This window comes from Nicotiana attenuata, unplaced genomic scaffold (assembly GCF_001879085.1).
Source record: "Nicotiana attenuata strain UT unplaced genomic scaffold, NIATTr2, whole genome shotgun sequence".
Classification (NCBI taxonomy): Eukaryota; Viridiplantae; Streptophyta; class Magnoliopsida; order Solanales; family Solanaceae; genus Nicotiana; species Nicotiana attenuata.
In genome coordinates, this window is record NW_017670481.1 from 457159 (window position 1) to 480484 (window position 23326).

Here is a 23326-nt window from a genome sequence, read left to right on the forward strand (position 1 = left end):
ATATACACGTAACAAGATCACTATGAATCGGACCATCGGACACCGAATATATCTCCAGCTAAGACATATACTACTCTTATTTGCTACTCGTTCTTTGCATGGGACTAAGCCCTTTCCCGCATACTTGCATGAGGTTAATCCCTTCCTCCAAAATCGCATGAGGCTAATCCTTGCCTCCATATTTGCATGAGGCTAATCCCTGCCTCCATATTTGCATGAGGCTAATCCCTGCCTCCATGACGCTAATTGTTACCTCCCTATATCTGTATGAGGCCAATTCTTGCCTCCCTATCTTGCATGAGGCTAATCCCTGCCTCCATAATTGCATGAGGCTAATCCTTGCCTCCCTATATCTGCATGATGCTAATCCTTGCCTCCCTATCTGCATGAGGCTAATCCTTTCCTCCCTATATCTGCATGAGGCTAATCCTTGCCTCTCTATCTTGTATAAGGTTAATCCTTGCCTCCCTATCTGCACGAGGCTAACCCTTCCCTCCATATTTGCATGAGGCTAATCCCTGCCTCCGTACCTGCATGAGGCTAATCCCTGCCTCCCTGATTTGCATGAGGCTAATCCCTGCCTATATAATTGCATGAGACTAATCCTTGCCTCCATATTTGCATGAAGCTAATCCATGCCTCCATATTTGCATGAGGCTAATCCCTGCATCCATAATCGTATGAGGCTAATCCTTGCCTCCCTATATCTGCATGAGGCTAATCCTTGCCTCCGTATCTTGCATGAGGCCAATCCTTGCCTCCCTATCTTGCATGAGGCTAATCCCTGCCTCCATAATTGCATGAGGCTAATCCTTGCCTCCCTATATCCGCATGAGGCTAATCCTTGCCTCCCTATCTGCATGAGGCTAATCCTTGCCTCCCTATATCTGCATGAGGCTAATCCTTGCCTCCACATCTGCATGAGGCCAATCCTTGCCTCCTTATCTTGCATGAGGCTAATCCTTGCCTCCGTATATCTGCATGAGGCTAATCCTTGCATCCCTATCTTACATGAGGTTAATCCTTGGCTCCCTATCTGCACGAGGCTAACCCTTGCCTCCATATTTGCATGAGGCTAATCCCTGCCTCCTTGATTTGCATGAGGCTAATCCTTGCCTCCACGTCTGCATGAGGCTAATCCCTGCCTCCATACCTGCAAGAGGCTAATCCTTGTCTCCATATTTGCACGAGTCTAATCCCTACCTCCATACCTGCATGAGGCTAATCCTTGCCTCCATATCTGCATAAGGCTAATCCTTGCCTCCTCGTCTGCATGAGGCTAATCTTTGCCTCCATATCTACATGAGGCTAATCCTTGTGTCCACGTCTACATGAGGCTAATCCCTACCTCCATATCTGCATGAGGCTAATCCTTGCCTCCATGTTTGTATGGGGACTAAGAATTGTCCCTCCTTGCATAAATATTGATCTATTCTGGTGTTATCTATTGTTTTTCGATTGGGCTAAGCTCTGCCCGTCATTTCACAAGACTAAGCCTTGTCTTGGTAACCTTATTATTGCATCTTATGGGCTGAAATATCGCCAATCTGTCCAAAGGCGTCATAGTCTAAAGGCGTAATCCTCATAGCCGAAAGACACCATGCCATGGCCTGAGGATCTCTCAAAGTTGCATATCATTATTCAAAGGCGTCATGGTTCGGAGGCACTATCTTCATGGCCCGAGAACATCATTTCATGGCCTATGAATCTCGCACTAAACGATTCATGGCCCAGGACATCATGGTCTGAGGACGTCATCCTTAAACCGTGCGAAGACAACTTTCATGGTCCAAAGGGAATCTGCATCATGTTTAAATTTTTGCACAAATACATGTTTTTAGCGTCCTTTTTTTTGTAGGTGACCAGTAAGCAACCGCTATCCTAGCAGGAGCGACCTCGCTCCAGTTCATTCAGCCATCTCAAACCTAGACCATTCATCATAACCACTCTTGCATCCAGTCCGAAATCTCGTGTCCGTTCTTATAATGACTTCATCGGTATATTTTGCCAATGAATCCAGAACTACACGTGGCCTGATTCCTATAAAACCAGGGATATGTAGGAAGCTCAAAGACCGCAGTCCGGCCTCTATCTCTCAAAACATCCCATCTGGTCAAAATTTGCCATCATGTCTTTACCCGAAAACTCTTTCATCTTTTCCGGGTAAAGAGGTGCAGCTGTTGATACCCAATTTTTCCCATAATATTTTCAAAACTATGCTTTGGCATCAACCAGTATTTTTTTTCATACAATTTCTGCATTTTTAAAACATTTTAATTAATTTATCCCAGCATTTGTTTTATAAAACAATCACTGATTGCATCGCAAAATAATTTTATAACAATTTTTATGGCTTAATTTTATCATTTGCATTTGTACTAAAGTTCAATTATTGCACAAATAGCCAATTTTGTATTTTTAGGATGCAATTGCAATTACTTTGCAATTATAGCCTATGCATGCGTTATTACATTATTTTACCAGAAAATAGTCTTTTACATTTTTAAAATATTAAATCATTATTTTAAATATATTCAGGCATGAAAATCAGTTTTTACAGCCCATTAATTATTTTTAAAAAAATTGTTTTATCAATTAAAAAGGTATTTAACAAATAGCCCCTTTTTATTTTGGAACTAGCCTATTAAATTAGCCCAATTTTAACCCCCCCCCCCCCCAATCCCAACCGGGCCTAAAAACTACCCAGCCCAAACCCAACACTTACCCGACCCACTTCTTGCCCAATCCTGGCTGTTGATCATTTTGATCAACGGTCCAGATTCCCCCTTCCATAATTAACCTATACCTAACACCCCCCCCCCCCAAACCCTCTCATTTCTCTCCGCACCCGGCGTCATCATCTCCCTCTTCTCTCAAAACCCTCTCGACCAACCCTAGTTCTATAATATGCCGTTACCAACTTAAATCTTCTCTTTATGAAGCTTCCATGGCTTCCCCGGCCAGTCTTGGTCTTCTACACGCCAAGGCTCCTTGATTTTCTGGATCCTTGAGAACATCTCGAAGAACCTAGTTGGTTCTGGTTTGAAACTTTGCTCGTTAGCCTGTCTCAGGCTATGGTTCGACTGTGAGTGAGAACTTCTTGTTATTTTGTTACGAATCTATGAGTTTTCGACCTATTCTCTCATCTCTGCTATTTTCTTTTCTGAAACCCTAGTTCAGTATTGTCAACTATTCTCAGATCTTCATAGATCTGAGATGATTTGGGTATTATCAAGTGTTTTCCTCCAAAAACCCCTTTACTTTAATTGATTATCTCGCTTTTTAATCATTCTTCTTAAACTAGGGTTTTTCCCGAACTGTTTTTCAAAGATTCTTCTAAGTTATTAATGTTTAATAAGATGTTTCTTCTTCACCTCGACTGATTTTTGCATGAGCGTTCAAACCCTAGTTGATTCTATATGCTAATTTTTCCAGTCTTTGCTTCGATTTTGAGTCTTTCAGCGTTACCAATCGCATTAACTCATCCTGTATTTTTGACTTACACGATTTTCCTTTGTCAAATCCAGTATTCTATAATTTTTACCCTAATTGAGCCCTATTAGGGTTCGAATCTTGCTTTTCGACTAATTTCTATATTTTGTGAAGTCTTTACTTAGTTTATTTTCTATTTATGGGAGTTGGTATATTCTTTCCAAAAATCGTTGTTACTTTGAAATTTGGGTGATTGCTCTGTTAGAGATTTGTATGCCTAATTGCCTGATTCCCTATTTACGGCCTTAATTAGTCATTCTTGCCTCATTTGATTACCTGTATATTTACTAATTCCTTTACATGATTCTTCCCTTAATTAGACCCCTTATTATTTTATTTTGAACTCCTTTATTTGGTTTGATTTGAACTTCTTTCCTTAATTATACTCCTTATTATCACCGTTAGCTGATTGGCTTCAATTAAGGGAGGTTTATTCTGAACCCTTATGTGATTGGATTTTGTGACTTCCTTGATTGACTGAAGTTGATTCTTTTACTTTATATACTCTACGCTCGAGCTACTATATAAACTCTCTTATTTTAACTTCTTAGGCACAAACACTAGTTCCTCCACACTCTCACACTCACAAAAGCTCTCTATTCTCTTCCGTTACTTGCAATTCTCACTAATCTAGCCGGCTGTAAGCCAAGGCTGGCTATTTGCACCATCTCTGCTCTATACCCCGTATTCTCTCCTTGACTGGTATGTCCTGATTCAATTCACATACCAAAACTATGTGTTTCTTTGTTGCTGCAGTTCATTTGTTGTGATTTCCAGTTCTATTTGCTATTCTACTGTCATATGCTCAATGTGTAACCAACATGCTTAGATTACACTGCCTAATTACTGTATCACTCAGCATGTTTAAGTTTGTTTTGTTAAAAGCTATAACTAGTATACTGATTAGCATGCCCAATCATGCTTTAGATAATTGCATGAATCCTATCTGTTCACTGGTATGTCCAAGCTACATTGTTTGCAAACTGCCTCATCCAGCATGTCTACATCCTGCTTGCTCTGTATGTGGTTAATATTTCTAAACTTTGAATGCTTCATGAAGTGCCTGCCTAGTTTGCTCATTTAAGTCTTACCTATTCTAGTTTGACTAACGAGATCCTGTTAAGGTATCTAGCCCTACCAAGTATTCTGATTGTGTGCCTAAGACTTATGTGTTATCAACGTGTATTTATTGTAATCTTTGTAACTAACTTGTCAATTCCACAACCTCATTTGTATATCTGTTTGCTTATACACTAGGATGTATTCTATGTGTCCCCCAATCCCTCTCTCCCTCTATGAAGAGTCTGTTTGCCCAAAATGTTTCTAAAACAGTATGTTCTGTGACTTGCTCTTCTGACCTCAAAAATGTTCTTCATGTTTCCTCAAACTGTTTTCCACCCTAACTAGTACTGATTTTAGAAAATGTTTTACTCCTAAGGCCCCTTTGCTACTGTTTACCAAACTCTTTCAAGTCATTATGCACTCTCACTTTCTCTTAGTTCATTAAGTATTGCCCCTCTGGTATGTGTACTGCTTTGAGACCCTTGAGATCTCTCTAAACTCTGGCATATCAGGGCTGGCACTTCCACACTGCACATAAATCAGTTCTTATTTGAGAAAGGTCTGGGTGTGAGCACTGCCCGGGATCCTTGAGGTCCTTCGGAAACTCTGACGCACCCAGACATGAATTGGGCTATGGAACTTTGGCCACTTGAGACTACTGAAGGCTTGGAAACTACTTTCTACTTCAGGCTCTCTATAGATTAATGTATATATGTATTTATATAATTTATTCAGTTCTTGGTCTATAATAATCTTTGTAAACAGATATTGGGGAAATTCGTAAACTGGGAGGGGTTATTAAATACATTTTGTTGGGGAATAGGTAGATATCCTGCCTGTAGGATTTTAAAAGAATGCTTACATTCTTAGAAACCATGCCTGTAGGACGTTACAATATGTTGTCTATATATCATGCCTATAAGTTGTTACAATGTTTCTTCAATGTTTGTTCACTTACACATCATGCCAATAGGATTCAAAAATCAATCCTGCATCCTAATAACATGCCTGTAAATTTGCTGCGATGTTCACTTAGATATCATGCCTATAGGGTGTAAAAGTAACTGAGGTTCAGTTCCCATTACAGCATGTATTCAAATTGCATCTCCTTAGAAATCATGCCTATAGGATTTAAAATCAGCTTTAATAGAAATCATGCCTATAGGGATTTTGCTTTGGTCAAATAAATTCAGCTTGCTTCACCTTGTGTTTAATTAGAAATCACGCCTATAGGATCTAAAACCAGTTTAGTTAGACTTAAAATCAGTTTAGTTCACACCTGTAGGTTTTAAATCAGTTTAATTAACTGACTACTCATCTCTTCAACGTTGTGTTAATTAACATCACTAGAAAGCATGCCTATAGGATCCAAATTGCCCGTTTAAAATTATTTACTATTTTACCGTGTTCCTGATCAATGATTAGATACCATGCTCATAGGACATCACTATTATACGCCTAGGCAAGCCCGTAGGGCGACTAAAATTCTGCAATTGTAAAACTACGCCTTGTCATTTGTGACTGCTCATATTCAATAGGTCTAAAATCATTAGGCAAACTGAATAGGTCTTTGACACTTTGGTCTTAACTCCATACTGCATATTTTCTGCTCACCTAGATGTCATGTTCTAGAGTTCCTCTTAAATATCTGAAAACTGTTGTTTGAGACGTGCACTTACTTGTTCTGTTTGTGGAGGTAAAATGTGAGCCTTTAATTGTTCCCTCTTTAATGCAGTCCTAATTGTTTTTTTGGTTGACGCCTAGATTTATCTCCTTTAAGTACCTTAGGATGGTCTAGAACTACCTAAATTAGAGGTCCTAAATACCTTCAGGGCCACAAGGAAGGAATGGGTAGTGCACGCGTAGGATATCTTTCAAGGTTGCTAGAACGCTTTAGGCTATGACCAAGGGGAGGGAATTGGGTAGTAAGGATATGATGACTACGCCCTAATGTCACGTGTAGCCCCTCATTGAGGAGTGATTACCGGGCATTGTGTGGGTATGATCTGTAGGCTAATCAACCTATGACTCCCCTTTCACAATTCCTATGTGTTTTAAATGAACTTCCTTTTCTTTACGTATATATATGTGCAAATTGTTCAAACCTCTCCCTTGCTTCCATTACCTAAAACATACATGTGTTTAGAATGTGAAAACATGCCTTTATTTGAGAATATGTGTTGAAATTGTTTGTAAAAGGACTAATTCACATAGTTTAAGTTCGGCTGGGAGCCACCATTGTGGACCGCGAGGGGTGCCTAACACCTTCCCCTCGAGATTATTTTGAGCCCTTACCCTAATCTCTGGTAATGCAAATTGGCTCACGATTTAACCGCTCTAGGTGTCCTAACGCACCATAATCCGTTAGGTGGCGACTCTTCAAATACCCAACTCCTAAAAGGAAACGAGTCGATTCCCCATGAGTGTCGAAACCCTGACTTTCTCAGCGAGGAGGAAAAAAGGGGGCGCGACATAACTAATACAAAAATTTACAATGACCAAAACGGCCTACAAAAGATACAAAAGAAAGCAAAAATATAAAGGCCTAAGTAACCTGGTCTTCATCGGAGGTGGCATCTCTATCCTCGGGATCCTCCCTGCCTACGGACTCGCTTAAGATCTTGGCGTTCTCGATTTCGGCCATAATATTGAAGCCTTGATCCTGAACCCCATCGAGGGCTTCCTTTCGAGCTTGCCATTTTTCATGATCCACCATGCTCTTGGCCTGCGCCAGGATGGCCTTGACGTCAACCTTATATTGAGCTACTTAAGCATCAGCTTTGGTATTGGCCATGGCCACCTCTGATTTGGCTGCTTCGAGTTCATTAGCCAAGTTTGCCTAATCAGAGATAGCCGAGTCTAATTGGGACTGAAGCTCATCGATTTTCTTGACCTGCACCGAGGCCTTCTCTCTTGCAGCCGAAGCAGGGACTCGGCCGACTCCAACTCTGCTTGAACGACCTCCTTTTTTGAGGCTAAGATGTCCATTTCTTCTTGAACTTTTCAGCCTCGGCTCGTATCGCATTTATTTGTTTCTGTAGGTCCCCGATCTGTTTGAGCCTCTATCAGACTTGCAGAATCAGATCGTTAGTTGTTATCTCCAATTCGTCTTCACTATCGTGAAGCACTTGGAATACCTAATCGGCCATCTCAGCATGCTCATCCCGAGCCGTCACTAAATCTTCCTGGAGTTTATCATTGAGAAGTTTGTAGGTGTCACTTTTCTCAATGAGGTCCCGAACCTCAGCCTCGCACTCCTCCTGAATTCGAAGGAAAGCCTCGTGATGCAACACCGAAGCCTACAAGTAAGGAAGAAGATGTTAGCCCTCTGTAACGACCTGGCCGGTCGTTTTGAGAATTTAAGCTCCGATTAGTGGTGTAAGGTCTAGAACAGCTTCACATTATGTGTATCGACTTGTGTGCATGGTTGAATTGAGTTAACGGATGATTCGGAGTCGAATTGGAAGAAGGATTCTAGTTTTGGAAGCTTGAACGGTGAGAATTCGATCGGAATTGGACTTTTGAGTAAACGGCCCCGGAATGAATTTTTGATGATTCCAACAGCTTCGTATGGTGATTTTGGACTTAGGCGCGCGTCCGAATTCAGATTTGGAGGTCCGTAGGGTAAATTGAGGCATTTCAGCAAAAGTTGGAAAAGTTGAAGTTTAGAAAATGGAGAAGTTTGACTCATAGTTGACTTTTTCGATATCGGGGTCGGAATGCGATTTCGAGAGTTGGAACAGCTCTGTTATGTCATTTTGGACTTGTCTGTAAAATATGGCGTCATTCCGGATTGATTTGATAGGTTTCGGCACGAGTTTAGAAATTTGAAGATTTGAAAGTTCATAAGTTCGATTTATGGTTTGATTCATTGTTTCGGCGTTGTTTAATGTGATTCGTAACCTCAAGTGATCCCGTGTTAGGTTATGTGACTTGTTTGTGTGATTAGACGGGGTCCGGGGGCCTCAGGTGTGTTTCGGGTGGGCTACGGGCCATTTTCCCTTGTTTTTGAACTGCTGTTTCTGGTATCTGATATCCTCCTTCGCGTTCGCGGAGTCCCTTCCGCGTTCACGAAGTGTCTCTGATGGTCGCCTCATTTTCCTACTTCGCGTTCGTGTAAAATGCTTCGCGTTCGCAAAGCTCTATCTCTTCCTTCATCGCGTTCGCATCTGTCTATCGCGTTCGCGTAGTTATGCCATCCCACCCTTCGCGTTCGCGTACTATTTCACGTGTTCGCGAAGAGCAGTCCTTGGGCCATCAGACTTCCCTTCTTCACGTTCGCGGACGCACTGTCGTGTTCGCGATGAGTAACCTGAGCAACCTTCATTTTCTTCTTCGCGAACGCGATACTCCCTCCACGATCGCGATGCACAACAGCCTGGGCGGACAGAATATAATTCCAAACTGAGGGTTACACCATTTTCACCATAACTTCACTTGAGGAGCTCGGTTTTGAGCAATTCTTTGAGGGATTTTCACGCAAATCGATTGGGTAAGTGTTCCTCACTTAGAATTGATTATATTCCATGAATTTGTCTTCATTTTTAACATTTAATTTGTGATTTGGGTTGAGGAAAATGTTAGTCGTTGAAGAAAATTTCTAAACAGAAAAATCGTGATTTGAGGGGCCAAATGGTATCGGAATTTAATAAATTTTGTATGGTTGAACTCATATTGGAATGGGTATTTGGTTTTTATAAGAATTTTTGGGTTCCGAGGTGCGGGCCTGGGGGTCGACTTTTGGACCAATTTTTTGATTTTGTTAAAGATTGAGACTTCATTATCCGGAATAAGTTCTTATGTGTTTTATTTGTGCTTTGAAGTTAATTTGGTTAGATTTGAGCCGTTCGGAGGTCTTTTCACCCGAGAAGTGCATTTTTGAGTATCGGTGTGTCGTCTTTGAGGTAAGTATCTTGCCTAACCTTGTGTGGGAGGACTTCCCCTTAGGATTTGATTCTTCTATGTTGATTGTAATTCGTGTACGCGAGGTGACGAGTGCGTGCTCGGACTTACTTGTGGAAAAATTGGCCTTTTAGGGTTCTTAGGTCTTTAAATTCATCATGTAGGAATGTGTTCTTGACATGACTAAGTTTTCCTATTTATTTGTTTCACCTCAACATGCTTAATTAGAATTAATTGCTTCACGATTAACTCTTATTGCCTAATTGGCTCCTAATTGATTTAACCGAAGAATTTTTGCCTCTCCTATTGTCATGCTATCTTTTCATAGTTGCTTATCTTAGTTGAGAATTATTATTTCCCCTCCTGAAATTGTTTAGTCTTAAGTGAGGCTAAGATCATCTTCCCCTAATTGAATTGTCGAATATCCTCGAAATTCTCCAATTTTAAAAGAAGGTAGATAACCTATGTCCTTGTTGACTTGCCCTTATTTGGGAGTATTTGACTCGTGTTGATTTCCTTTTTATTGACTTGTATATTGTGGGATCGTCACTATATATTAGTTTCCCCGTTGTTGAATTGTTCCCTTTATGCCAGTATTCTTTTCTGTGGTTACTCCTTGTGAGTTGGTTCTGCCGTTTCCTTGCGATTTACAGTCCTTAAGTTGATTTACTTGTCTTACCTTGTATTATTGTCATTTGTTGTTGTTTTAAGTATTGTGGTGATGTATGAGCTTTCTGTTGTGTTGTGACTGTTGTTTCTGTTGGTTGCGTTGCATGTTTACTTTGGGACTACGGATCGGTGTTCCCGGAGATCCCCTTGCATATTTACTATTGGGACTACGGGACTGCACCCGGGAGATCCCCAGCACATGTATTCAGGATACCAAGAGATCCTCGGGATACCAAGAGATCCCCAGCACATATATTGAGGATTCCAAAAGATCCTCGGGATACCAAGAGATCCCCAGTACATATATTGAGGATACCAAGAGATCCTCGGGATACCAAGAGATCCCCAGCACATATATTGAGGATACCAAGAGATCCTCGGGATACCAAGAGATCCCCAGCACATATGTTGAGGATACCAAGAGATCCTCGGGATACCAAGAGATCCCTAGTACATATATTGAGGATACTAAGAGATCCTCGAGATACCAAGAGATCCCTAGCACACATATTTACATTTGGGACTACGGGAAGATATCCTGGGAGGTCCCCTGTTAAAGTCATTATGTTCTGAGCTGATGTTTTCATTGATCCTATCCCTGTGTAAACATTATAGGTGTTGTCCGTTCTATTCCTTGTACTTATTAGATGGAATGAACTATGTTAGGACACTTGCACAAGCATACACATGGTTAATCACCCTTATCGGATAGGAGACTCCTTGAGATTTCTGAGTATAGACGCACACCCTTGTTATTTGCCTTCCATGCAAGAATGACTCTTTTGGGGCACGTGAGTTGTCAGTATGACCAGGAGGTGTGTTGAGGGCACAGGATGCCAAGTGTTAGGGTTCAGGTATTGAGTCCCGTATTGTATGATTTTGAGATGAGGTGTCACAGGGTGATTGATATGCGAAGGTTATCTATCTGAAAAGATTATATTCTAAAAGCCTTTATTTTGGAAGAACTCTTTTTAAAAAGAACACTTATTCGAATGAAGTATATTTCGAAACATTTTCTCTTTTATCACTTGAAGGGTTTGACTATTTGATTGACGCTTGCTGGATAAGACTTAAGGTGAAAACTATCGGAGTTGTTGAGTTATGACTTGTCTTTACTGTATTTGTGATTTCGGAATTGGGTTGTATTCTCGCTTACCTTTCCGTGTTTTTTTCCTTACGGTGTTTTCCCTGAGTACTTGATGTTTTCCTTCCTTATTTTTAATTATTGTATTGTTAGCCGCATCGCGTAGTCTCTATATAAATATCATGTTCTGTATATTAGACCAGTAGGTGTCTTGACTGTTCCTCATCACTACTCAACCGAGGTTAGTCTTGATACTTACTGGGCACCGTTGTGGTGTGCGCATACTACACTTCTGCACACTTTTTTTGTGCAGATCCAGGTATTGTTCGTTAGTAGCTGTGCAGATTCTTGCCAGGGAGACTCAAGGTAGTCCTGCTACTGCGTTCGCAGGTTTCGGAGTCACCTTCCTATTTTATATTCACACTGTTGTACTTATTTCCATACGATTGTGTTTAGAAGTTGTAGCAAAACTCTGTAGAGCTAATGACTTGTACTACCGGGTTTTGGGGAAGTTGTTCATTGTATAAAGGATTCATCTCAGAATAATTCTAGCTATTATTAGTTATTGTTGTTATTCCACATTTTAGTAGGCTTACCTAGTCCTTAAGATTAGGTGCCATCACGAAACCCAGGGGAGGGAAAATTGGGTCGTGACAGTTAGGTATCAGAGCTCTAGGTTCATAGGTGCTACGAGTCATAAGCAAGTTTATTAGAGTCTTGCGGATCGGTACGGAGACTTTTGTACTTATCTTCGAGAGGCTACGGAACTATTAGGACAATCTCACTTCCTTCATTCTTATCGTGCGAGCTTATTGCTCTTGGAGTTTGAACTTTTATCCTCTCATTCTCTCACCGACAGTGAGGACACGAACTGCGGTTATCGATAATGCTACTTCCGAAGCGGAATCGCTAGAGGCAGAGGCCGACGAGGAGTACGTGTCGCAGCTAGACCACTCTCAGAGCTACGAGTTTCCATCGGTCAGGTTCCAGGCGTCATGGCGACATAATTTTTGGTTCCAGTTCAGCCCATGGTCAGGGCAACAGCATCCGAGGGAGAGCAACTTAGAATTTACAAGGTTCAAGAAAGAGTGACCCTCTTACATTCAGCGGTTTGGCTTAAGAGAGCACAATGGGTTTCATAGAGGAGTGCAATCGCATTATCAGCACTATGGGTATTGTAGAGACGAGTGGGGCTGCTTTTACTACATTCTAGCTTGACGGAGCGGCTTATCAGTGGTGGCGGACGTATTAGTTGGGTAGCCGGCCGATGCAGCTTCACTTACATGGGTTCAGTTTCGAGAGATGTTTTGAGAGAGTTTGTACCTTAGCCACGTCGAGATGCATTGTGCACGGAGTTGAGCCGCTATGCCAGGGCACTATGTCAGTATCAGAGAACGCCATCAGATTCAGTGATTGGCTAGGCATGCGTCTGCCTTGGTTGCTACAGTCAAAGAGCGAGCCCGTAGATTCATTGAGGGGCTCAGCCATGATATTTGTTTTAGCATGGCTCGAGAGTTGGAGTCAGGTGTTTCGTTCTAGCAGGAGGTAGGGATCGCTCGCCGGATTGAGGGCCTGCGGGACCGAGAGCGAGAGGACAGACGAGGTCACGGGAGAGAGAGTACAGAGAGGCGAGGAGGCCTCGTAGGCCGGAGAGATTTGCTGGTCCTTATTTTGGAGGCAGGGTGCGACATAGTAGAGGTTTAATGGGTCAGCGAGTTCAATTTGTGCTTCAGGCTTCACACAGTGATTCAGGCGTTCATGGGTCTCAGAGTACCCATACCGCACAGTTCCCACAGTCGTGTCAGTAGAGGGGTTGCTTGAGTGTGGAGATACTAGCCATATGGTGAGAGATTTCCCCATATTTTGGGCAGATGTGTCACAGCAAGGTATTCAGGTGAGTAGAGGGCGCCCAAGAGGGGGAGGCCCAGCCCGTTGTTGTGTTTCATATAGTAGGCTTAAGGCCGTTACGCCATATGATGTCATTCAGGTATGATTTTGATTTGTTATAGAGGAGCACCATCCGTAGTTCATTACAGTTCTGCTTATCAGGGTGAGTTCCCCTATTTGTTGCTCCACTTATGGGTGCGTTTCACGATTTGCACTCTGTTTATGTGATTACCCTATTAGGAGGTTCTATGAGTGATAGCCATGCCTATTGTCTGGTTCTAGTCCTTGTTGAGAGTTATGAGACTAGTGGTAAATTCCTGTTGTCCTTTTCGGTAGGCTTGATGTGATTTATGATTATTTTTGGCTACGAGCTGTGATTTTATGCTCCACTGCTGTGGGAGCCAATACATGTTGTAAATCGTGACGGAATTGATCTAGTGAGAGTTTCCAGCTGATTTGATGTGTACCCTACTTGAGATTTAGAGTTGAAGGTAGGACCCTCGTTGTTTCATGTGATTTGATGTGTTGAGACCGGGCTGTGTACCATGGTGGGAGTTATATCAGTATGAGTTCCTTGTGATTCTTTTATATGCTTTAGTTCTTTCTTGTTAGATTGTTTTGTAAATTAGTTTTGATAGAAAAATTTGTGCTTGACGGGCTTGTTTGATAGTTCCTTTATGTGTTTCCCTTTCCATATTCAGTCATTTTCGTTTTGTGCTTCTTGAGTTTTAGTTTGTGGGGTGTGTGCCCGCTGGTATTAGCTGTGAATTGGTGATTCGGGTGTTAGTTGTATGGTTTTCGTGGTTATTGTATCATCGTCAGTGTTGTGGAGGTTTGAAACGGGTTCCTATCGAATATGAGGCTTATGGCCGATGCAGGATTTGATTTCGGGCAAGTGTTGTGATCAGGAATGTTATTATAGGCCTATGTGCGGTGTGTATGTTGTGTGGTTGTACTCTGTGGGTGTAGGCATAAGTGGTTGCAGCTAGTTGAAACTGATACCGGATATGGATTTAAAATCGGATCTCTTGGAAATGAAGGGGAGATGGGGATTTTGGCTCTAAGGCTTATTGGTATTGCTAGAAAGGCTAAATTTCAGTTGAGATGGTGTCGTCAGATTTATGTGGATTGGGGTGACGTGGGATCACCCGCAGGTGTATGCTGGAAGTGTGCATTCAATGATTTGAGGACTTCGAGGCGAATCTTGGCACGTTCGAGGATGAACGTTGGTTTTAAGAGGGGGAGGATGTAACGACCCAGCCGGTCGTTTCGAGAATTTAAGCTCCGATCAGCGGCGTAAGGTCTGGAACAGCTTTACATTATATGTATCGACATGCGTGCATGGTTGAATTCAGTTAACGGATGATTCGGAGTCGAATTGGAAGAAGGATTCTAGTTTTGGAAGCTTGAACGGTGAGAATTTGACCGGAATTGGACTTTGAGTAAATGGCCTCGGAATGAATTTTTGATGATTCTAATAGCTTTGTATGGTGATTTTGGACTTAGGCGCACGTCCGGATTCAGATTTGGAGCCGTAAAATTGAGGCATTTCGGCGAAAGTTGGAAAAGTTGAAGTTTGGAAAATAGAGAAGTTTGACCCATAGTTGACTTTTGCGATATCGGGGTCAGAATGCGATTCCTAGAGTTGGAACAGCTCCGTTATGTCATTTTGGACTTGTCTGCAAAATTTGGCGTCATTCCAGATTGATTTGATAGGTTTCAGCACGAGTTTAGAAATTTGAAGATTTGAAAGTTCATAAGTTCGATTTATGGTTAGATTCGTTGTTTCGGCATTGTTTAATGTGATTCGTAACCTCGAGCGAGTCCGTGTTAGGTTATGTGACTTGTTTGTGTGATTAGACGGGGTCACGGGGGCGTCGAGTGTGTTTCCGGTGGGCTACGGGCCATTTTCCCTTGTTTTTGAACTGCTGTTTCTGGTATCTGATATCCTCCTTCGTGTTCGCGGAGCCCCTTCCGCGTTCACGAAGTGTCTCTGCTGGTCGCCTCATTTTCCTACTTCGCGTTCGGGTAAAACGCTTCGCGTTCGCGAAGATCTGTCTCTTCCTTCATCGCGTTCGCATCTGTCTATCGCATTCGCGCAGCTATGCCATCCTACTCTTCGCGTTCGCGTAATATTTCACGCGCTCGCGAAGAGCAGTCCTTGGGCCATCAGACTTTCCTTCTTCGCGTTCGCGGACGCACTGTTGCGTTCGCGATGAGTAACCTGGGCAACCTTCATTTTTCGTCTTCGCGAATGCGATACTCCCTCCGCGTTCGTGATGCACAAAAGCCTGGGCGGACAGAATATAATTCCAAACCGAGGGTTACACCATTTTCACCATAACTTGACTTGTGGAGCTCGATTTTGAGCGATTCTTTGAGGGATTATCGCACAAATCGATTGGGTAAGTGTTCCTCACTTAGAATTGATCAAATTCCATGAATTTTTCTTCATTTTTATCATTTAATTTGTGATTTGGGTTGAGGAAAATGTTAGTTGTTGAAGAAAATTTCTAAAATGAAAAATCGTGATTTGAGTGGCCAAATGGTATCGCAATTTAATAAATGTTGTATGGTTGAACTCATATTGGATGGGTATTCGATTTTTGTAAAATTTGTCGGGTTCCGAGGTGCGGGCCCGAGGGTTGACTTTTGGACCGATTTTTGGATTTTGTTAAAGATTGAGACTTTATGATCCGAAATAGTTTCTTATGCGTTTTATTTGTGCTTTGAAGTTAATTTGGTTAGATTTGAGCCGTCCGGAGGTCTTTTCACCCGAGAAGTGAATTTTTGAGTATCGGTGTGTCGTCTTTGAGGTAAGTATCTTGCCTAACCTTTTGTGGGGGACTTCCCCTTAGGATTTGAGTCTTCTATGTTGATTGTAGTTCGTGTACGCGAGGTGACGAGTGCGTGCTCGGACTTATTTGTGGAAAATTGGCCTTTTAGGGTTCTTAGGTCTTTATATTCACTGTGTAGGAATGTGTTCTTGACATGACTGAGGTATCCTATTTATTTGTTTCACCTCTACATGCTTAATTGGAATTAATCGCTTCATGATTCACTCTTATTGCCTAATTGGCTCCTAATTGATTTAACCGAAGAATTTTTGCCTCTCCTATTGTCATACTATCCTTACATAGTTGCTTATCTTAGTGGAGAATTATTATTGCCCCTCCTGAAATTGTTTAGTCTTAAGTGACTAATTGAATTGTCGAATATCCTCGAAATTGTCCAATCTTAAAAGAAGTTAGATAACCTATGTCCTTGTTGACTTGCCCTTATTTGGGAGTATTTGACTCGTGTTGATTTCCTTGTTATTGACTTGTATATTGTGGGATCGTCACTATATATTAGTTTCCCCGTTGTTGAACTGTTCCCTTTATGAGAGCATTCTTTTCTGTGGTTACTCCTTGTGAGCCGGTTCCTTGCGATTTACAGTCCTTAAGTTGATTTACTTGTCTTACCTTGTATTATTGTCATTTGTTATTTTTTTATGTATTGTGGTGATGTACGAGCTTTCTGTTATGTTGTGACTGTTGTTTTTGTTGGTTGCTCTACATGTTTACTTTCGGACTACGGATCGGTGTTCCGGGAGATCCCTCTGCATATTTACTTTTGGGACTACGGGACTGCACCCAGGAGATCCCCATGCATATTTACTTTTGGGACTACGGGACTGCACCCGGGAGATCCCCAGCACATGTATTGAGGATACCAAGAGATCCTCGGGATACCAAGAGATCCCCAGCACATATATTGAGGATACTAAGAGATCCTCGGGATACCAAGAGATCCCCAGCACATATATTGAGGATACCAAGAGATCCTCGGGATACCAAGAGATCCCTAGTACATATATTGAGGATACCAAGAGATCCTCGGGATACCATGAGATCCCCAGCACATATATTGAGGATACCAAGAAATCCTCGGGATACAAAGAGATCCCCTGCACATGTATTGAGGATACCGAGAGATCCTCGAGATACCAAGAGATCCCCAGCACATATATTGAGGATACCAAGAGATCCTCGGGATACCAAGAGATCCCTAGTACATATATTGAGGTTACCAAGAGATCCCCAGCACATATATTGAGGATACCAAGAGATCCTCGGGATACCAAGAGATCCCTAGTACATATATTGAGGATACCAAGAGATCCCTAGCACACATATTTACGTTTGGTACTACGGGACGATATCCTGGGAGTTTCCATTTAAAGTCACTGTGTTCTGAGCTGATGTTTTCATTGATCCTATCCCTGTGTAAACATTATAGGTGTTGTCCGTTCTATTCCTTGTACTTATTAGTTGGTATGAACTATGTTAGGACACTTGCACAAGCATACACATGGTTAATCACCCTTATCGGATAGGAGACTCCTTGAGATTTCTAAGTATAGACGCACATCCTTGTTATTTGCCTTCCATGTGAGAATGACACTTTTGGGGCACGTGAGTTGTCAGCATGATCAGGAGGTGTGATAAGGGCACAGGATGCCAAGTGTTAGGGTTCAGGTATTGAGTCCCGTATTGTATGATTTTGAGATGAGGTATCACAGGGTGACTGATATGCGAAGGTTATCTATCTGAAAAGATTATATTCAAAAAGCCTTTATTTTGAAAGAAGTCTTTTTAAAAAGAACACTTATTCGAATGAAGTATATTTCGAAACATTTTCTCTTTTATCACTTGAAGGGTTTGACTATTTGATTGACGCTTACTGGTTAAGACTTACGGTGAAAACTATCGGAGTTGTTGAGTTATGACTTGTCTTTACTGTATTTTTGATTTCGGAATTGGGTTGTATTCTCGCTTACCTTTCCGTGTTTTTTCCCTTACGGTGTTTTCCCTGAGTACTTGCTATTTTCCTTCCTTATTTTTAATTACTGTATTGTTAGCCGTATCGCGTAGTCTCTATATAAATATCATGTTTTGTATATTAGACCAGTAGGTTTCTTGACTGTTCCTCGTCACTACTCCCCCGAGTTTAGTCTTGATACTTACTAGGCACCGCTGTGGTGTGCTCATACTACACTTTTGAACATTTTTTTTGTGCAGATCCAGGTATTGTTCATTAGTAGCTGTGCGGATTCTTGTTGAGGAGACTCAAGGTAGTCCTGCTGCTGCGTTCGCAGGCTTCGGAGTCACCTTCCTATTTTATATTCACACTGTTGTACTTATTTCCATACGATTGTGTTTAGAAGTTGTAGCAAAACTCTGTAGAGCTTATGACTTGTACTACCGGGTTTTGGGGAAGTTGTTCATTGTATAAAGGATTCATCTCAGAAGAATTCTAGCTGTTATTAGTTATTGTTGTCATTCCGCATTTTAGTAGGCTTACCTAGTCCTTAAGATTAGGTGCCATCACGAAACCCAACGGAGGGAAAATTGGGTCGTGACACCCCCGAAGTTACCCGATTCAGAGCATGTTGGGCCTCATTGAATAGGAAAGAGGCTCCCACGGCATTCATCATGGCTTGGTCTTCCTCGATCACCAAGCATCTGAGGTAGCTAGCAATCCCAGGGGGGAGAGAAGACCCGGGCATCCTCCGGGACAGAAAGCACTATGTTACGCCTGCGATCGGGGTTAATACTTGGGGTGGGGAATCGGTCCACCAGTTTTGGGCTCGATAAAGACCCAGTAGCGCTCGATGACGGTGCTCTCTTTGGCACCGGTAAATCACCAAGCCTGGTGACATCTCCCAAAGAGGCAAAATCGACCCCGTCCAAGAAGCTGTGGATATCAATCGCTCCTTTAGGACCCTCGCAAGAGCGACCTTCCAACATATTGGCCTCACGGCTCGTGGCGTCCAAAAATTGAGGAGATTCGAAAATATCAATCACTCCGAGATCATCCCTCGAGACATCTTCAGCTACTCGAGAAGCCTCGCGCCCGGTTTCTCCCTCGACCATCTCAGCTTAGGACAAAGTGGCCTCAACTCCTTCTGGTTCAGGAACTTCAGTCGAGGCTCCCTCATCAACCTCCTCCGATTCGGAGGGCTTTTGTATGGTGACACCGGTCCCCACACGGGTCACCACTTTGGAACTATTATCCTCCTCTTCTTCTTCGAACACATCCCTTAATCGGCAGATCGAGTCCGAAAGCATACCACTAGTGTCTTCCCTAGGCTTGCGAGACCTCCTTGTAGGTCTTTTCTTTTCCGGGCCAGGGGAACTCGGAGCCCCTTTTCTTTTCTTCTCCTTGGCCTGCTTCGAAGCAGGTGGCGGGGGAAGGGTTTCTTCTTCAACAGATGGGGGGTTCATTGCTACATCCTTCTCGAGGCCTACAAAGAAAAAAAATGGACGAGTAAGCTCCAGAAGTAGCCCAAATGATAACCGTTCTAAGAAAGAACCTTACCATGATTGCGGGCCTCCCATCGACCCTTCGACAACTCCATCCAAGATGGCCTCTGTGACTCCAGGCCCTCGACCCATTGCTTGAGCTCGGGAACTACGTCTGACATCGGGGTCACAGCTGCAACACCAAAAAATATAGATGAGGAAAGAAGATAAGAAGTAAAACGGCAAAATTAAAAAGGCAAAGAACTATTTACGGTTCATGTTTCATTTCTCAGTAAACGGCACGTCTTCAGCAGGTCAGGTCCGAAGTCCTTATTCAAAAAATCGGCCCATCCAACCTCAGTCGCGAGCCTTGTCTATGCTCGAGAACGGGGCCCTGCTGGCCCGGTGAGCAAGCTTGATTAACCTTCCTTGATAGAGTCGGAGACTGTAAAGACGCATAAGGTGATCGAGGGTGAAGATATATCCCTCGATTTTTCTTACAAAGAATCGGAGGAGAATCACTATCCTCTAGAAGGAAGGATGGATCTGGCCGAGGGTCACATTGTACCTCTTGCAAAAGGCAACGATGACAGGGTCTAAGGGGCCCATCATGGAAGTGTAAGTGTGAACACTTAGGAAACCCTCCACGTGAGTAGAGATCGACTCCTCGAGTGAGGGTACCACCACATGCTTTCCGACCCAGTTGCATTCCTCTTTAACCTTGTCAAGGAGGTCGGTGGTAATTGTGCATATATACTTCGAGGCTGGTTCACATCGACCCGGTACGGAGGAGGTCTTCTCAATCTTGAAGTCGGCAACAGCGAGACACCCTCCCGGAATGAAATCCTCAAGGGGATATTCAGCCGCAGCTCCGTCGTCGGCATGCCGTAACGAAGAATTGGTCTCCTTTTGCGGCACGGTTTTGGAAGTTTTAGCGATTGATGAACAAGAGAAAAGAGAATTAGGATGATATGCGGGTTGATAAGAGTTCAAGAAATTTGGGTGTGAAAAGTGTAGAGCAAAGGGATTTTTTGAAGAAAACGCAAGAGTAGGAAGAGCTTTGAGTTTAAAAGTTTGAATGAGAAAGGGCTAGGGTTCTTATAGGTTGCTGGCGACGGTTCAGAACCGGTAGTGGCCGACCAACGACTGACAGGCATTTAATGCCTTGGTAACTGGACCGACGGGATGTTTCGTCGCTTACGTCATAGTCGGGCTCGTCGCTTACGTCATGGTCCATAGAGACGGGGTTGAAGAGTTCATATCATTTCTCGTCATCTTCTCTTCGAGAAACGAGGGGACTATCTGTATACGAAAAAATCGGGCTTGCTCATCGTATGACTAATTGAGACCGGAATATGATAGGGCAACGTTCAACCTCATATTATATCGGACCATGGTGCAAAGTTAGATAGCCGATCTCGTGACCCAGAGACCGATCGAGATCGAGATCGGCCAAGATCGAGACCAAGCAGGATAGAGATCGAGCAAGATCAAGGAAAGCTTACCGAGCCAAATAACGGAAAACCAAAATATCCGCAATCGGGCGAGGATCGCGGTGGAAATCTCGGCACGTATCAAGAAGAGGCCGATTAATTAGCTAATCATGGGATTTCTTACTGTATTTAGAATTGTATCAAGAGTAGGAATCCTCTACTATATAAAGGGGGTCTGATCATTTGTACAACACATAATATTTATGCAATACAAAGCAATATACTGCCTTTTTCTAGTTTTCATTATCTTGTTACTTTGTTCTTATATCAATTGATGATATTTGATTCATTGGGTTTGCATTTATTTCTTTTACAGCCTATTTCGATATTAATATATATTCTCTCAATTTTTACGAAGTTGTATTATGTATTCCTAAAATCATGTATAAATTCAATTGTTATCCGATTTTAGGGTAAACACATAGATCAAAGGAGGAAAGGTTGCATATAAATTTTTAAAAACCAAAAAAGAAAAAAAAGAAAAAAAAGAAAGAAATGTCATTCTCATGTCAAGGTAAGTTCAGTAGTTCAACACAATAGAGTATATGCAGTAATATTGTTTGACATTTTCTAAAATTATCTATTTTGGATTAATTATTAATTTATGGTTATGATATGTGTATATTGTAACAGCCTAGCCCACTAGTGAATAGTAGTGATATTGTCCACTGAGTCCCTACAGGGAGGAGGGTGTGTGTGATACCCCAGGTGAATTCCACATCGACAAAATACGAGAGAGATGCTAGATATATAATTAAACAACCCTAATGATGCACGTTAAAGCCGAGCGAGCTTAGGCCCAAAACGGGCAATATCATTAATGGGCTGAGTTGTTACACGGGAAAGAGATTATGGCCAGAACTTCTTGAAGTAGATGCTGTGATGACTAAGGAAACAATTGAGGGTGAAATTTCTTGGGAAAATTTCACATAAGAACAACTGGGCTCCCTGCTTTTTAATTTTATAGCCCATATTTCAATTTACAACCAACTAGTCCAAAAATAATAGGCTAATACTCAACAATTAACTCCAATAGCTTCTCAAAATTACTATTTAATTTTTAATAAAAGATTGCTTGAGATTTTAAGTTAACTTTTGAATCAGTAACTGTGACTCAAATATTAGTTTAGCAAACCAAATCCACTTGGGTAGTGAAAATTAGATTTTTAACAAGATTAAATATGTGGGTTTAAATTTCAAATTTGATTTCGTGAGAATTATGGAGTGGGTATTATTTAAACTTGTTAGAAATAGTATAAGGAGGTTGTATGTAAAATTTGAAGCCATTTAATGAAGATTTGGATTGGTTTTGAACAAGAATTGCAACTGAAAATCGTGGAAAAAGTCTGCCTACAGACGTTTGTATAAAGGTGTATAAAAGTGTATAATAGTGTATAAGATGTGTTTATACACTCATATACACTATTATACAAGATTATACAAAATTATACAAAAAACTGACTTCGTCTTCTTCCTTGCATCTTTTCTGAAATTTAACTCAAATCTTGCTCAAATCTACTCCAAATCACTTCAAATTTAAATTTTGAACTCCTTTTGATATTTACAATCAATTGGAACAACACCCAATCCAAACAACTAACAAACTCAAAAAATCATATTTTCGAAAGCAAAGCTTTGAATTGCCTTCAATGGTGGACTTCTACTTTTCAATTTTCTTACATTGCAACCAGGTGACACGGGGGGAGAAGCAGAATATACTCAGCCTCTTGAAGCATATGTAGAAGATGTGAGAAGAAGAGAGAGTGAAAGCAATGGTTGTGAGAATACATATTAAACTCCATAGCTTTTAGAAGCAATGATTATAAGAACACAGATTTTGAATTTGCCAGTACTTTCAAACTATGTTCAATATGGGCTAGGTAGGACAAAACTTAAAAACATAAGCTATTTTTTGTTATGGTGTGAAGTCATGTGTATTTTCTTGTAATTCTTTCAAATTTCTTTGGTCACAGCTGTGATTGTTTTAGAGGAATCACCAGTTACCAAAGATTTACGCTGTGACAATCTTTATCGACAAAAATAGGAATTTTGTGAGAATTCCTGTGGTTGGTTAGACATACCTACTTTCTTGAATATTATAACAAATTTGGCCCCAAAAATGTGTAAACACTTTTCTCTATGAACATTAAAAGGTTATTTGGATTAATGTTTTACATCATTTCATAAAAAGAGTAATCCGGTGCACTAAGCTTCCGCTATGCATGGGTTCGGAGAAGGGCCGGATCACAAGGATCTAGCGTACGCAGCCTTATCGTGCATTTCTGTAAGAGATTGTTTCCACGGCTCGAACCCATGACCTCTTGGTCACATGACAGTAACTTTACCAGTTACGTCAAAGCTCATCTTCTAAAATTGAACTCACTTTGCCAATGAGCCTAACCATGTTTTTGTTTTACATCATTTCATAATGTAACATTTTATGTTGTATT